The following is a 16,380-nucleotide window of genomic DNA, read 5'->3' on the forward strand; positions in this document are numbered from 1 at the left end:
GGTGTGTGTTTCTGATGGTGTGTGTTTCTGATGGTGTGTTTTTCTGCTGTCTGTGTGTTTCTGACGTTGTGTGTTTCTGATGGTGTGTGTTTCTGATGGTGTGTTTTTCTGCTGTCTGTGTGTTTCTGACGTTGTGTGTTTCTGATGGTGTGTGTTTCTGACGGTGTGTGTTTCTGACGGTGTGTTTCTGTCTGTGTGTTTCTGACGGTGTGTGTTTCTGACGGTGTGTGTTTCTGACGGTGTGTGTTTCTACTGTCTGTGTGTTTCTGTCTGTGTGTTTCTGTCTGTGTGTTTCTGTCTGTGTGTTTCTACTGTCTGTGTGTTTCTGTCTGTGTGTTTCTACTGTCTGTGTGTTTCTGACTGTGTGTTTCTGACGGTGTGTGTTTCTGACAGTGTGTGTTTCTGTCTGTGTTTGTTTCTGACGGTGTGTGTTTCTGACGGTGTGTGTTTCTGATGGTGTGTGTTTCTGACAGTGTGTGTTTCTGTCTGTGTGTGTGTTTCTGACGGTGTGTTTCTACTGTCTGTGTGTTTCTGTCTGTGTGTTTCTACTGTCTGTGTGTTTCTGACTGTGTGTTTCTGACGGTGTGTGTTTCTGACAGTGTGTGTTTCTGACAGTGTGTGTTTCTGTCTGTGTTTGTTTCTGACGGTGTGTGTTTCTGACGGTGTGTGTTTCTGACAGTGTGTGTTTCTGTCTGTGTTTGTTTCTGACGGTGTGTGTTTCTGACGGTGTGTGTTTCTGACGGTGTGTGTTTCTGATGGTGTGTGTTTCTGACGGTGTGTGTTTCTGTCTGTGTTTGTTTCTGACGGTGTGTGTTTCTGACGGTGTGTGTTTCTGTCTGTGTGTTTCTACTGTCTGTGTGTTTCTGTCTGTGTGTTTCTACTGTCTGTGTGTTTCTGACTGTGTGTTTCTGACGGTGTGTGTTTCTGACGGTGTGTGTTTCTGTCTGTGTTTGTTTCTGACGGTGTGTGTTTCTGATGGTGTGTGTTTCTGACAGTGTGTGTTTCTGTCTGTGTTTGTTTCTGACGGTGTGTGTTTCTGACGGTGTGTGTTTCTGACGGTGTGTGTTTCTGATGGTGTGTGTTTCTGACGGTGTGTGTTTCTGTCTGTGTTTGTTTCTGACGGTGTGTGTTTCTGACGGTGTGTGTTTCTGTCTGTGTGTTTCTACTGTCTGTGTGTTTCTGTCTGTGTGTTTCTACTGTCTGTGTGTTTCTGACTGTGTGTTTCTGACGGTGTGTGTTTCTGACAGTGTGTGTTTCTGTCTGTGTTTGTTTCTGACGGTGTGTGTTTCTGACGGTGTGTGTTTCTGATGGTGTGTGTTTCTGACAGTGTGTGTTTCTGTCTGTGTGTGTGTTTCTGACGGTGTGTTTCTACTGTCTGTGTGTTTCTGTCTGTGTGTTTCTGTCTGTGTGTTTCTGATGGTGTGTGTTTCTGTCTGTGTGTTTCTGTCTGTGTGTTTCTGTCTGTGTGTTTCTGACAGTGTGTGTTTCTGTCTGTGTGTGTTTCTGACGGTGTGTGTTTCTGACGGTGTGTGTTTCTGTCTGTGTGTGTGTTTCTGACGGTGTGTGTTTCTGTCTGTGTGTGTTTCTGATGGTGTGTGTTTCTGACGGTGTGTGTTTCTGTCTGTGTGTGTTTCTGATGGTGTGTGTTTCTGACGGTGTGTGTTTCTGACGGTGTGTGTTTCTGACGGTGTGTGTTTCTGTCTGTGTGTGTGTTTCTGACGGTGTGTGTTTCTGTCTGTGTGTGTTTCTGTCTGTGTGTGTTTCTGACGGTGTGTGTTTCTGACGGTGTGTGTTTCTGTCTGTGTGTGTGTTTCTGACGGTGTGTGTTTCTGTCTGTGTGTGTTTCTGACAGTGTGTGTTTCTGTCTGTGTGTGTTTCTGATGGTGTGTGTTTCTGACAGTGTGTGTTTCTGTCTGTGTGTGTGTTTCTGACGGTGTGTGTTTCTACTGTCTGTGTGTTTCTGACGGTTTGTTTCTGATGGTGTGTGTTACTGATGGTTGTGTGTTTCTGACAGTGTGTTTCTGACGGTGTGTTTCTGATGGTGTGTGTTACTGATGGTTGTGTGTTTCTGACAGTGTGTGTTTCTGACGGTGTGTTTCTGATGGTGTGTGTTACTGATGGTTGTGTGTTTCTGACAGTGTGTGTTTCTGACGGTGTGTTTCTGATGGTGTGTGTTTCTGCTGTGTGTTTCTGACGGTGTGTTTCTGATGGTGTGTGTTTCTGACGGTGCGCTTCTGATAGTGTGTGTTTCTGACGGTGTGTTTCTGATGGTGTGTGTTTCTGTTGTGTGTTTCTGACGGTGTGTTTCTGATGGTGTGTGTTTCTGTCTGTGTGTGTGTTTCTGACGGTGTGTGTTTCTACTGTCTGTGTGTTTCTGACGGTGTGTTTCTGATGGTGTGTGTTACTGATGGTTGTGTGTTTCTGACAGTGTGTGTTTCTGATGGTGTGTGTTTCTGCTGTGTGTTTCTGACGGTGTGTTTCTGATGGTGTGTGTTTCTGCTGTGTGTTTCTGACAGTGTGTTTCTGATGGTGTGTGTTTCTGCTGTGTGTTTCTGACGGTGTGTGTTTCTGACGGTGTGTGTTTCTGACGGTGTGTTTCTGATGGTGTGTGTTTCTGACGGTGCGTTTCTGATAGTGTGTGTTTCTGACGGTGTGTTTCTGATGGTGTGTGTTTCTACTGTCTGTGTGTTTCTGATGGTGTGTGTTTCTCATGGTGTGTGTTTCTACTGTCTGTGTGTTTCTGATGGTGTGTGTTTCTGATGGTGTGTGTTTCTACTGTCTGTGTGTTTCTGATGGTGTGTGTTTCTGATGGTGTGTGTTTCTCATGGTGTGTGTTTCTACTGTCTGTGTGTTTCTGATGGTGTGTGTTTCTGATGGTGTGTGTTTCTCATGGTGTGTGTTTTTGACGGTGTGCGTTTCTACTGTCTGTGCGTTTCTGATAGTGTGTGTTTCTGACGGTGTGTTTCTGATGGTGTGTGTTTCTACTGTCTGTTTCTGATGGTGTGTGTTTCTGACGGTGTGTGTTTCTGATGGTGTGTGTTTCTGATGGTGTGCGTTTCTACTGTCTGTGTGTTTCTGATGGTGTGCATTTCTGATGGTGTGTGTTTCTGACGGCGTGTTTCTGACGTTGTGTGTTTCTGATGGTTTGTGTTTCTGACGGCGTGTTTCTGACAGTGTGTGTTACTGATGGTTGTGTGTTTCTGACAGTGTGTGTTTCTGATGGTGTGTTTTTCTGCTGTCTGTGTGTTTCTGATGGTGTGTGTTTCTGACGGTGTGTGTTTCTGATGGTGTGTGTTTCTGACGGCGTGTTTCTGACGGTGTGTTTTTCTGATGGTGTGTGTTTCTGATGGTGTGTTTCTGACGGCGTGTTTCTGACAGTGTGTGTTTCTGATGGTGTGTGTTTCTGATGGTTTGTGTTTCTGACGGCGTGTTTCTGACGGTGTGTGTTTCTGATGGTTTGTGTTTCTGACGGTGTGTGTTTCTGATGGTGTGTGTTTCTGACGGCGTGTTTCTGACGGTGTGTTTTTCTGATGGTGTGTGTTTCTGATGGTGTGTTTCTGACGGCGTGTTTCTGACAGTGTGTGTTTCTGATGGTGTGTGTTTCTGATGGTTTGTGTTTCTGACGGCGTGTTTCTGACGGTGTGTGTTTCTGATGGTGTGTGTTTCTGACGGCGTGTTTCTGACGGTGTGTTTTTCTGATGGTGTGTGTTTCTGATGGTGTGTTTCTGACGGCGTGTTTCTGACAGTGTGTGTTTCTGATGGTGTGTGTTTCTGATGGTTTGTGTTTCTGACGGCGTGTTTCTGACGGTGTGTGTTTCTGATGGTGTGTGTTTCTGACGGTGTGTGTTTCTGATGGTGTGTGTTTCTGACGGCGTGTTTCTGACGGTGTGTTTTTCTGATGGTGTGTGTTTCTGATGGTGTGTTTCTGACGGCGTGTTTCTGACAGTGTGTGTTTCTGACGGCGTGTTTCTGACGGTGTGTGTTTCTGATGGTGTGTGTTTCTGACGGCGTGTTTCTGACAGTGTGTGTTTCTGATGGTGTGTGTTTCTGATGGTTTGTGTTTCTGACGGCGTGTTTCTGATGGTGTGTGTTTCTGATGGTTTGTGTTTCTGACGGCGTGTTTCTGACGGCGTGTTTCTGACAGTGTGTGTTTCTGATGGTGTGTGTTTCTGACGGTGTGTTTCTGACGGCGTGTTTCTGACAGTGTGTGTTTCTGATGGTGTGTGTTTCTGACGGTGTGTTTCTGACGGCGTGTTTCTGACAGTGTGTGTTTCTGATGGTGTGTGTTTCTGATGGTGTGTGTTTCTGACGGCGTGTTTCTGACGGTGTGTTTCTGACGGCGTGTTTCTGACAGTGTGTGTTTCTGATGGTGTGTGTTTCTGATGGTTTGTGTTTCTGACGGTGTGTGTTTCTGACGGTGTGTGTTACTGATGGTTGTGTGTTTCTGACAGTGTGTGTTTCTGATGGTGTGTTTTTCTGCTGTCTGTGTGTTTCTGACGGCGTGTTTCTGACGGTGTGTTTCTGACGGCGTGTTTCTGACAGTGTGTGTTTCTGATGTTGTGTGTTTCTGATGGTGTGTTTTTCTGACTGTGTGTTTCTGATGGTTTGTGTTTCTGACGGTGTGTGTTTCTAATGGTGTGTGTTTCTGACGGCGTGTTTCTGACAGTGTGTGTTACTGATGGTTGTGTGTTTCTGACGGTGTGTTTTTCTGCTGTCTGTGTGTTTCTGATGGTGTGTGTTTCTGATGGTGTGTGTTTCTGACGGTGTGTTTCTGACGGCGTGTTTCTGACAGTGTGTGTTTCTGATGTTGTGTGTTTCTGACGGTGTGTTTTTCTGACTGTGTGTTTCTGATGGTTTGTGTTTCTGACGGTGTGTTTCTAATGGTGTGTGTTTCTGACGGCGTGTTTCTGACAGTGTGTGTTACTGATGGTTGTGTGTTTCTGACGGTGTGTTTTTCTGCTGTCTGTGTGTTTCTGATGGTGTGTGTTTCTGATGGTGTGTGTTTCTGATGGTGTGTGTTTCTGACAGTGTGTTTTTCTGACGGTGTGTGTTTCTGACAGTGTGTGTTACTGATGGTTGTGTGTTTCTGACGGTGTGTTTTTCTGCTGTCTGTGTATTTCTGACGGTGTGTGTTTCTGCTGTGTGTGTGTTTCTGATGGTTGTTTGTTTCTGACGGTGTGTGTTTCTGACGGTGTGTGTTTCTGCCTGTGTGTTTCTGACGGTGTGTGTTTCTGACGGTGTGTGTTTCTGCTGTGTGTGTGTTTCTGATGGTTGTTTGTTTTTGACAGTGTGTGTTTCTAATGGTGTGTTTTTCTGCTGTCTGTGTGTTTCTGATGGTGTGTGTTTCTGACAGTGTGTTTTTCTGACGGTGTGTGTTACTGATGGTTGTGTGTTTCTGACAGTGTGTTTCTGATGGTGTGTGTTTCTGATGTTGTGTGTTTCTGACGGTGTGTTTTTCTGACTGTGTGTTTCTGATGGTTTGTGTTTCTGACGGTGTGTGTTTCTGATGGTTGTTTGTTTCTGACGGTGTGTGTTTCTGACGGTGTGTGTTTCTGACGGTGTGTGTTTCTGACGGTGTGTGTTTCTGCTGTGTGTGTGTTTCTGATGGTTGTTTGTTTTTGACAGTGTGTGTTTCTAATGGTGTGTTTTTCTGCTGTCTGTGTGTTTCTGATGGTGTGTGTTTCTGACAGTGTGTTTTTCTGACGGTGTGTGTTTTTGCTGTCTGTGTGTTTCTGACTGTGTGTTTCTGATGGTGTGTGTTTCTGATGGTGTGTGTTTCTGACTGTGTGTTACTGATGGTTGTGTGTTTCTGACAGTGTGTTTCTGATGGTGTGTGTTTCTGATGGTTTGTGTTTCTGATGGTGTGTTTCTGATGGTGTGTGTTTCTGATGGTGTGTGTTTCTGATGGTTGTGTGTTTCTGACAGTGTGTTTCTGATGGTGTGTGTTTCTGATGGTGTGTGTTTCTGATGGTGTGTGTTTCTGACAGTGTGTTTTTCTGACGGTGTGTGTTACTGATGGTTGTGTGTTTCTGACAGTGTGTTTCTGATGGTGTGTGTTTCTGATGGTGTGTGTTTCTGACTGTGTGTTACTGATGGTTGTGTGTTTCTGACAGTGTGTTTCTGATGGTGTGTGTTTCTGATGGTTTGTGTTTCTGACGGTGTGTGTTTCTAATGGTTGTGTGTTTCTGACGGCGTGTTTCTGACAGTGTGTGTTACTGATGGTTGTTTGTTTCTGATGGTGTGTGTTTCTGATGGTGTGTGTTTCTGACGGTGTGTTTCTGACGGCGTGTTTCTGACAGTGTGTGTTTCTGATGTTGTGTGTTTCTGACGGTGTGTTTTTCTGACTGTGTGTTTCTGATGGTTTGTGTTTCTGACGGTGTGTGTTTCTAATGGTGTGTGTTTTTGACGGCGTGTTTCTGACAGTGTGTGTTACTGATGGTTGTGTGTTTCTGACGGTGTGTTTTTCTGCTGTCTGTGTGTTTCTGATGGTGTGTGTTTCTGATGGTGTGTGTTTCTGATGGTGTGTGTTTCTGACAGTGTGTTTTTCTGACGGTGTGTGTTTCTGACAGTGTGTGTTACTGATGGTTGTGTGTTTCTGACGGTGTGTTTTTCTGCTGTCTGTGTATTTCTGACGGTGTGTGTTTCTGCTGTGTGTGTGTTTCTGATGGTTGTTTGTTTCTGACGGTGTGTGTTTTCTGACGGTGTGTGTTTCTGACGGTTTGTGTTTCTGACTGTGTGTTTCTGACGGTGTGTGTTTCTGACGGTGTGTGTTTCTGCTGTGTGTGTGTTTCTGATGGTTGTTTGTTTTTGACAGTGTGTGTTTCTAATGGTGTGTTTTTCTGCTGTCTGTGTGTTTCTGATGGTGTGTGTTTCTGACAGTGTGTTTTTCTGCTGTCTGTGTGTTTCTGATGGTGTATGTTTCTGACAGTGTGTTTTTCTGACGGTGTGTGTTTTTGCTGTCTGTGTGTTTCTGACTGTGTGTTTCTGATGGTGTGTGTTTCTGATGGTGTGTGTTTCTGACAGTGTGTTTTTCTGACGGTGTGTGTTACTGATGGTTGTGTGTTTCTGACAGTGTGTTTCTGATGGTGTGTGTTTCTGATGGTGTGTGTTTCTGACTGTGTGTTTCTGATGGTGTGTTTTTCTGACGGTGTGTGTTTCTGACAGTGTGTGTTTCTGATGGTTGTGTGTTTCTGACGGTGTGTGTTTCTGCTGTCTGTGTATTTCTGACGGTGTGTGTTTCTGCTGTGTGTGTGTTTCTGATGGTTGTTTGTTTCTGACGGTGTGTGTTTCTGACGGTGTGTGTTTCTGACTGTGTGTTTCTGACGGTGTGTATTTCTGACGTTGTGTGTTTCTGCTGTGTGTGTGTTTCTGATGGTTGTTTGTTTCTGACGGTGTGTGTTTCTGACGGTGTGTGTTTCTGACGGTGTGTGTTTCTGACTGTGTGTTTCTGACGGTGTGTATTTCTGACGTTGTGTGTTTCTGCTGTGTGTGTGTTTCTTCTGATGGTTTGTGTTTCTAATGGTGTGTGTTTCTGACAAACACGGTGAGTAATGTCTTGTCCTGTTATTATCATGCGTCGCGTCTGAATGCGTTGTTGTTTTTGGAGCTCTATCGATTTGATTTATAATTCTTGATTTTTCTCTCTGCCTCGCTGCCTGCTGTGAGTGTGTTTGCTTCGGTGCTGTAAGCTCCGTCTTAGCCTCGTATTTCCTTGTTTTGAACCATAATTTACTACAATTTCTAGTTGTTTATATTACTACTAAATACAGCTTACCCAACCCTGACATCGCTAGCTTCCGTTACTACTAGCACAACACGCTAGTAATTCGCTAGCCTGTTAACGCGCCACCCGTGCGCTCAGCTATTTTTATTTATTTATTTTCTCTCGCGCGCTCGCGCCTTTGAGTTCATAAAAGCTCAGGTGAGTAAGAAACACTCAACAAACACGGTGAGTAATGTCTTGTCCTGTTATTATCATGCGTTGCGTCTGAATGCGTTGTTGTTTTTGGAGCTCTATCGATTTGATTTATAATTCTTGATTTTTCTCTTTAAACTCGCTTACAACGAACATTTTCTACTTTTCCTCACTGAGAAGCACACTGCTCAAACCTCATAGTTACAACGCGGACTGTTGAGCAGACGCGTCTCAAGCCTATTAGTGATCCAACGCTGCATACTCTTAAAGGTTACGTCCATGGATCACGGCTGAACGCGTCTTCTCCACACTCACTTACAAACAAACTTATAATATAAATTAGTATTAATATTGATAGCATCACTGGTAGCTTCGTTGCTAACTCACTGTCCATCTTTTAAAATGGCGAATATATCAGATGTAAGTAGTCTACCGTTTGGTGCAGGTGAGGACACATTTGAGCTGCACGCACTGCAGTCTGAGCTGGAAGCTGTTGAGAAACAGATCCACAACCTTTTATTGAGACAGGCCGAGCTGAGAGACCGGTGTTTGGCTCTTGAAACATCACGCGCCGATGCACACAAATCAGTGTTTAACGTTACTAACCCGCTGACTCCGACCGCGTCTACTCCGTGCGTTCCTCAGCATCGGTCGCAATCAGCCATGGTCTCGTTCACTCCGGCTCCAACACGCCACCACGAAGCCTGGGTGGTTCCGCAGTGGAAGACGCGAGTCAGGTTTAGACCAAGACTTTCTCCGACCCTCCCGGTTTTCGAGTTATCCACACAAAACCGCTTCTCCCCTCTACGCGAAACAGAACGCGATGCTGGGATCATCGGCGATTCCATCGTTCGGCACGTACACGCTACGTTAGGTAAAAGTAAGGTGCAAAGTCACTGCTTTCCTGGTGCTCGTGTTTCTGAAATCGCTGCTCGCGTTCCCGAGATCCTGAATGGTGACGAGCGCGTCGGAACTGTGGTCCTGCACGCGGGAGTGAACGACATCAGGCTGCGCCAGATGGAGATTCTGAAGAAAGACTTCAGGAGCCTGATCGATACGGTACGCAGCACATCGCCTGAAACAACGATCATTGTGTCAGGACCGCTTCCCACGTACCGACTAGGGCATGAAAAGTTCAGCAGATTATTTGCGCTAAATGAATGGTTAATGTCATGGTGCAATGAGCAGAAACTGCTCTTTGTAAATAATTGGAATCTGTTTTGGGAGCGTCCTATGCTTTTCCGTGCTGATGGCTTACACCCAAGCAGATTCGGAGCGGATCTTCTGTCAGATAACATCTCCAAAATGTTAAATACCCTTTGACTAGTAACCAAAAGTCCAAATCATAGTCTCTGCTGCACCAATTCAACTGATATAAATACTAGTGTAGAACATTGCATAGAAACCGTGTCTATTCCTCGTTTAGTGAGATCAAATAATAAATCTAATGCAGGATCTAGGAAAAATCTAATTGTTATTAAAACAGAAAATGTTGCTATTAGTAAACAAAAACTATTTCTAAAGCTAGGTCTTCTAAACATTAGATCACTCAAACCTAAGGCAGTTATTGTAAATGAAATAGTCACAGATAATAGCTTCGATGTACTTTGCCTTACTGAAACCTGGCTTAAACCAAATGATTATTTCGGTATTAATGAGTCTACTCCTCCTGGATACTGTTATAAGCATGAGCCCCGTCTGATTGGTCGTGGCGGAGGTGTTGCAACCATTTATAGAGATATTCTAAATGTTACTCAGAAAACGGGTTATAAGTTTATTTCATTTGAAGTACTTGTACTAAATGTTACGCTCTTAGATGTTAGAAAAACATCCCTATTATCTCTAGCCTTGGCTACCGTATATAGACCGCCAGGGCCTTACGCTGATTTCCTAAAAGAGTTTGCAGATTTTCTCTCAGACCTATTAGTCAATGTCGATAAAGCATTAATTGTTGGAGATTTTAACATACACGTAGATAATCCAAATGATGCGTTAGGAGCTGCGTTTACAGATTTATTAAATTAATTTGGGGTCAAGCAAAACGTCACCGGACCAACACATCGTCTTAATCATACACTCGATTTAATTATATCACATGGAACCGATCCAACCGATATAGATATCATTCCACAAAGTGATGAAGTCACTGATCACTACATGGTAACTTGCATATTACGTACTGCTGTAATATGTCATGCGGCGTCGCGTTATCAACCAGGCAGAACAATCCTCCCATCCACCATAGATAATTTCTCAAATTGCTTATCTAATCTGTCTCAGCTGCTGCCTGAACCCAAACAAACAGATGAACTAGAAGAACTAACTAGCACTATGAGCACCATTCTCTCTAGAACATTGGATGTGGTTGCACCTATTAAATTAAAAAAGGTCAGAGAGAAAAATAAAGCACCATGGTACAATAATACTACGCATGTTTTAAAGAGAGAAACCCGTATTTTAGAGCGTAAATGGAAACAAACTAATTTAGAGGTCTTTAGAATCGCGTGGAAAGACAGTATGTCACGTTATAAAAAGGCCCTAAAAGCGGCCAGGGCTGAGCACCTCCGCAAACTAATAGAAAACAACCAAAACAATCCAAGGTTTTTATTTAACACCGTGGCTAGACTAACAAATAAACAGACGTCACCCGAACAAAATATCCCGTTACAGTTCAGTAGTAATGATTTCATGAACTTCTTCACTGAGAAAATAGAAAGCATCAGAACCACAATTGTAAACGTTCAATCTTCAATCGCGCCTTATAATTCAGCTTCAATTATCACCCCGAAAGAACAATTACAGTGCTTTACAACTATAGAACAAAAAGAGTTAAATAAACTTATCACTTCATCTAAAACAACAACATGTTTATTAGATCCTATACCAACTAAACTACTGAAAGAAGTGTTACCTGTAGTGGAAGAGCCTCTCCTCAATATTATTAACTCGTCTTTATCTTTAAGTCATGTTCCAAGAACATTTAAACTGGCAGTTATAAAACCTCTCATTAAGAAACCACAATTAGATCATAATAATCTAGCAAATTATAGACCCATTTCAAATCTTCCATTTATGTCTAAAATATTAGAAAAAGTGGTGTCCGCTCAACTGGGCTCTTTCTTGCAACAAAATGATATCTATGAAAAGTTTCAGTCTGGATTCAGACCGCATCATAGCACTGAAACTGCGCTCGTTAAAATCACAAATGATTTACTTTTAGCTTCTGACCAAGGCTGGATCTCAATACTAGTTTTACTTGATCTTAGTGCTGCGTTCGATACTATAGATCATACATTACTCTTAGATCGACTACAAAATTATACTGGTGTTCAAGGACAAGCACTAAGCTGTTCAAATCATACCTATCTGACCGCTACCATTTTGTCTATTTAAATGGAGAAAAATCGATCATAACTCCAGTAAACTATGGAGTGCCGCAGGGATCTGTATTAGGCCCTCTGTTATTTTCAATATATATGATGCCACTTGGAAATATTATAAGGAAACATGGAATTAGTTTCCATTGTTATGCTGATGACACTCAAATATATATTTCATCACGGCCGGATGAAAACGCAAAATTTTCCAAATTGACAGAGTGTGTTAAAGATATAAAAGATTGGATGACGCGTAATTTTCTTTTATTAAATCCAGACAAGACAGAGGTAATACTTATCGGTTCAAAAAAACGCCCACAAAACCTCGCACAATACAACTTTAACATCATAGGATGTCCTGTTACTTTATCCTCTACAGTAAAAGACCTGGGTGTTATACTCGATTGCAACCTGTCTTTTGAAAATCATATTTCATATGTTACAAAAACAGCCTTTTTCCACCTTAGAAACATTGCTAAGCTACGTGATATGCTATCAGTTTCTGATGAAGAAAAGTTAGTTCATGCATTCATGACCTCGAGACTGGATTACTGTAATGCTTTATTAGCTGGTTGTCCTGCATCCTCAATAAACAAGCTACAGTTAGTCCAAAATGCCGCCGCTAGAGTTCTTACGAGATCAAGAAAATATGATCATATAACACCGATTTTATCATCACTGCATTGGTTACCTATAAAGTTCCGTATTAATTACAAGGTATTGCTACTGACTTATAAAGCCCTAAACGGCTTAGCTCCAGTCTATTTAACGGATCTTCTATCGCCCTATAATCCATCGCGCTCTTTAAGATCACTAAATTCAAGGCTTTTGGTCATACCTAGGATATCCAGAACCACCAAAGGAGGGAGAGCATTTTCACATTTGGCTCCAAAACTCTGGAATAGTCTTCCTGATACTGTTCGTTGCTCAGACTCGCTCTCCCAGTTTAAAACTAGATTAAAGTCGCATCTCTTCAGCCAGGCATTCATATAATCCTACAGTTCAAACTACAATCCGGCCTCTAGCTCATAAATGCCAGAGGAGAACTGGCCCCCGACTGAGCCTGGGTTCTCCCAAGGTTTTTTTTTTCTCCATTAGGTCACCTGATGGAGTTTTAGGACACCATTAGGTCACTTGATGGAGTTTTTCGGTTCCTTGCCACTGTTGCCTTTGTTTTACTCAGTTGGGGATATTTTGGGGATATTTAATATAATTTTATCAATCAATAAATTCCTCTTGAAACAAACTTTGTTGTATTATTTTAATTTAATACTGTGAAGCTGCTTTGATACAATCTGTATTGTGAAAAGCGCTATACAAATAAACTTGACTTGACTTGACTTGTTTCTGACGGCGTGTTTCTGACGGTGTGTTTCTGACGGTGTGTGTTTCTGACAGTGTGTGTTACTGATGGTTGTGTGTTTCTGACGGTGTGTGTTTCTGATGGTGTGTGTTTCTGACAGTGTGTTTTTCTGACGGTGTGTGTTTTTGCTGTCCGTGTGTTTCTGACGGTGTGTGTTTCTGATGGTGTGTGTTTCTGACAGTGTGTTTTTCTGACGGTGTGTGTTTTTGCTGTCCGTGTGTTTCTGACGGTGTGTGTTTCTGACTGTGTGTTTCTGACGGTGTGTATTTCTGACGGTGTGTGTTTCTGCTGTGTGTGTGTTTCTGATGGTGTGTGTTTCTGCTGTGTGTGTGTTTCTGATGGTGTGTATTTCTGACTGTGTGTTTCTGACGGTGTGTATTTCTGACTGTGTGTATTTCTGACGGTGTGTGTTTCTGCTGTGTGTGTGTTTCTGATGGTGTGTGTTTCTGCTGTGTGTGTGTTTCTGACGGTGTGTGTTTCTGCTGTGTGTGTGTTTCTGATGGTGTGTGTTTCTGATGGTGTGTGTTTCTGCTGTGTGTGTGTTTCTGATGGTGTGTGTTTCTGACTGTGTGTTTCTGACGGTGTGTATTTCTGACTGTGTGTATTTCTGACGGTGTGTGTTTCTGCTGTGTGTGTGTTTCTGATGGTGTGTGTTTCTGACAGTGTGTATTTCTGACGGTGTGTGTTTCTGCTGTTTGTGTGTTTCTGATGGTGTGTGTTTCTGACTGTGTGTATTTCTGACGGTGTGTGTTTCTGCTGTGTGTGTGTTTCTGATGGTGTGTGTTTCTGACGGTGTGTATTTCTGACGTGTGTGTTTCTGACGGTGTGTGTTTCTGACGGTGTGTATTTCTGACTGTGTGTTTCTGATGGTGTGTGTTTCTGACTGTGTGTTTCTGACGGTGTGTGTTTCTGACGGTGTGTATTTCTGACGTGTGTGTTTCTGCTGTGTGTGTGTTTCTGATGGTGTGTGTTTCTGACGGTGTGTGTTTCTGACGGTGTGTGTTTCTGACTGTGTGTGTTTCTGACGGTGTGTATTTCTGACGGTGTGTGTTTCTGCTGTGTGTGTTTCTGACTGTGTGTTTCTGACGGTGTGTGTTTCTGCTGTGTGTGTGTTTCTGACTGTGTGTTTCTGACGTGTGTGTTTCTGACTGTGTGTTTCTGACGGTGTGTGTTTCTGCTGTGTGTGTGTTTCTGATGGTGTGTTTCTGACGGTGTTTTTTTATGTGTGTGTGTTTCTGCTGTGTGTGTGTTTCTGCTGTGTGTTTCTGACTGTGTTTCTGACGGTGTGTGTTTCTGACTGTGTGTTTCTGACGGTGTGTGTTTCTGACGGTGTGTATTTCTGACTGTGTTTCTGACGGTGTGTGTTTCTGACTGTGTGTTTCTGACGGTGTGTGTTTCTGACGGTGTGTATTTCTGTGTGTTTCTGTGTGTTTCTGAGTGTGTGTTTCTGACTGTGTGTGTGTTTCTGAGTGTGTGTTTCTGCTGTGTGTGTGTTTCTGAGTGTGTGTTTCTGACTGTGTGTTTCTGACGGTGTTTTTTTGATGTGTGTGTGTTTCTGATGGTGTGTGTTTCTGACTGTGTGTTTCTGACGGTGTTTTTTTGATGTGTGTGTGTTTCTGATGGTGTGTGTTTCTGACTGTGTGTTTCTGACGGTGTGTGTTTCTGACGGTGTGTATTTCTGTGTGTTTCTGTGTGTTTCTGAGTGTGTGTTTCTGACTGTGTGTGTGTTTCTGAGTGTGTGTTTCTGCTGTGTGTGTGTTTCTGAGTGTGTGTTTCTGACTGTGTGTTTCTGACGGTGTTTTTTTGATGTGTGTGTGTTTCTGATGGTGTGTGTTTCTGACTGTGTGTTTCTGACGGTGTGTGTTTCTGACGGTGTGTATTTCTGTGTGTTTCTGTGTGTTTCTGAGTGTGTGTTTCTGACTGTGTGTGTGTTTCTGAGTGTGTGTTTCTGCTGTGTGTGTGTTTCTGAGTGTGTGTTTCTGACTGTGTGTTTCTGACGGTGTTTTTTTTATGTGTGTGTGTTTCTGATGGTGTGTGTTTCTGCTGTGTGTGTGTTTCTGACTGTGTGTTTCTGACGGTGTTTTTTTTATGTGTGTGTGTTTCTGATGGTGTGTGTTTCTGACTGTGTGTTTCTGACGGTGTTTTTTTGATGTGTGTGTGTTTCTGATGGTGTGTGTTTCTGCTGTGTGTGTGTTTCTGACTGTGTGTTTCTGACGGTGTTTTTTTGATGTGTGTGTGTTTCTGATGGTGTGTGTTTCTGACTGTGTGTTTCTGACGGTGTGTGTTTCTGACGGTGTGTATTTCTGTGTGTTTCTGTGTGTTTCTGAGTGTGTGTTTCTGACTGTGTGTGTGTTTCTGAGTGTGTGTTTCTGCTGTGTGTGTGTTTCTGAGTGTGTGTTTCTGACTGTGTGTTTCTGACGGTGTTTTTTTGATGTGTGTGTGTTTCTGATGGTGTGTGTTTCTGCTGTGTGTGTGTTTCTGACTGTGTGTTTCTGACGGTGTTTTTTTGATGTGTGTGTGTTTCTGATGGTGTGTGTTTCTGCTGTGTTTTTTTGATGTGTGTGTGTTTCTGATGGTGTGTGTTTCTGACTGTGTGTTTCTGACGGTGTTTTTTTGATGTGTGTGTGTTTCTGATGGTGTGTGTTTCTGCTGTTTTTTTTTGATGTGTGTGTGTTTCTGACTGTGTGTTTCTGACTGTGTGTTTCTGACGGTGTTTTTTTGATGTGTGTGTGTGTCTGATGGTGTGTGTTTCTGCTGTGTGTGTGTTTCTGACTGTGTGTTTCTGACGGTGTGTGTGTTTCTGACGGTGTTTTTTTGATGTGTGTGTGTGTCTGATGGTGTGTGTTTCTGCTGTGTGTGTGTTTCTGACTGTGTGTTTCTGACGGTGTTTTTTTTATGTGTGTGTGTTTCTGATGGTGTGTGTTTCTGCTGTGTTTTTTGATGTGTGTGTGTTTCTGATGGTGTGTGTTTCTGCTGTGTTTCTGACTGTGTGTTTCTGACGGTGTTTTTTTGATGTGTGTGTGTTTCTGATGGTGTGTGTTTCTGATGGTGTGTGTTTCTGACTGTGTGTTTCTGACGGTGTTTTTTTGATGTGTGTGTGTTTCTAATGGTGTGTGTTTCTGCTGTGTGTGTGTTTCTGACTGTATGTTTCTGACTGTGTTTTTTTGATGTGTGTGTGTTTCTAATGGTGTGTGTTTCTGCTGTGTGTGTGTTTCTGACGGTGTGTGTTTCTGCTGTGTTTTTTTGATGTGTGTGTGTTTCTGATGGTGTGTGTTTCTGCTGTGTGTGTGTTTCTGACTGTGTGTTTCTGACTGTGTGTGTGTTTCTGACGTTGTGTATTTCTGACTGTGTGTTTCTGACGGTGTGTGTTTCTGACTGTGTGTTTCTGACGGTGTGTGTTTCTGACGGTGTGTGTGTTTCTGACTGTGTGTTTCTGACGGTGTTTTTTTATGTGTGTGTGTTTCTGCTGTGTGTGTGTTTCTGCTGTGTGTTTCTGACTGTGTGTGTGTTTCTGACGTTGTGTATTTCTGACTGTGTGTTTCTGACGGTGTGTGTTTCTGACTGTGTGTTTCTGACGGTGTGTGTTTCTGACGGTGTGTATTTCTGTGTGTTTCTGTGTGTTTCTGAGTGTGTGTTTCTGACTGTGTGTGTGTTTCTGAGTGTGTGTTTCTGACTGTGTGTTTCTGACGGTGTTTTTTTGATGTGTGTGTGTTTCTGATGGTGTG

This window comes from Leuciscus leuciscus, assembly GCF_965113295.1.
Source record: "Leuciscus leuciscus genome assembly, chromosome: 3".
Taxonomy (NCBI): domain Eukaryota; kingdom Metazoa; phylum Chordata; class Actinopteri; order Cypriniformes; family Leuciscidae; genus Leuciscus; species Leuciscus leuciscus.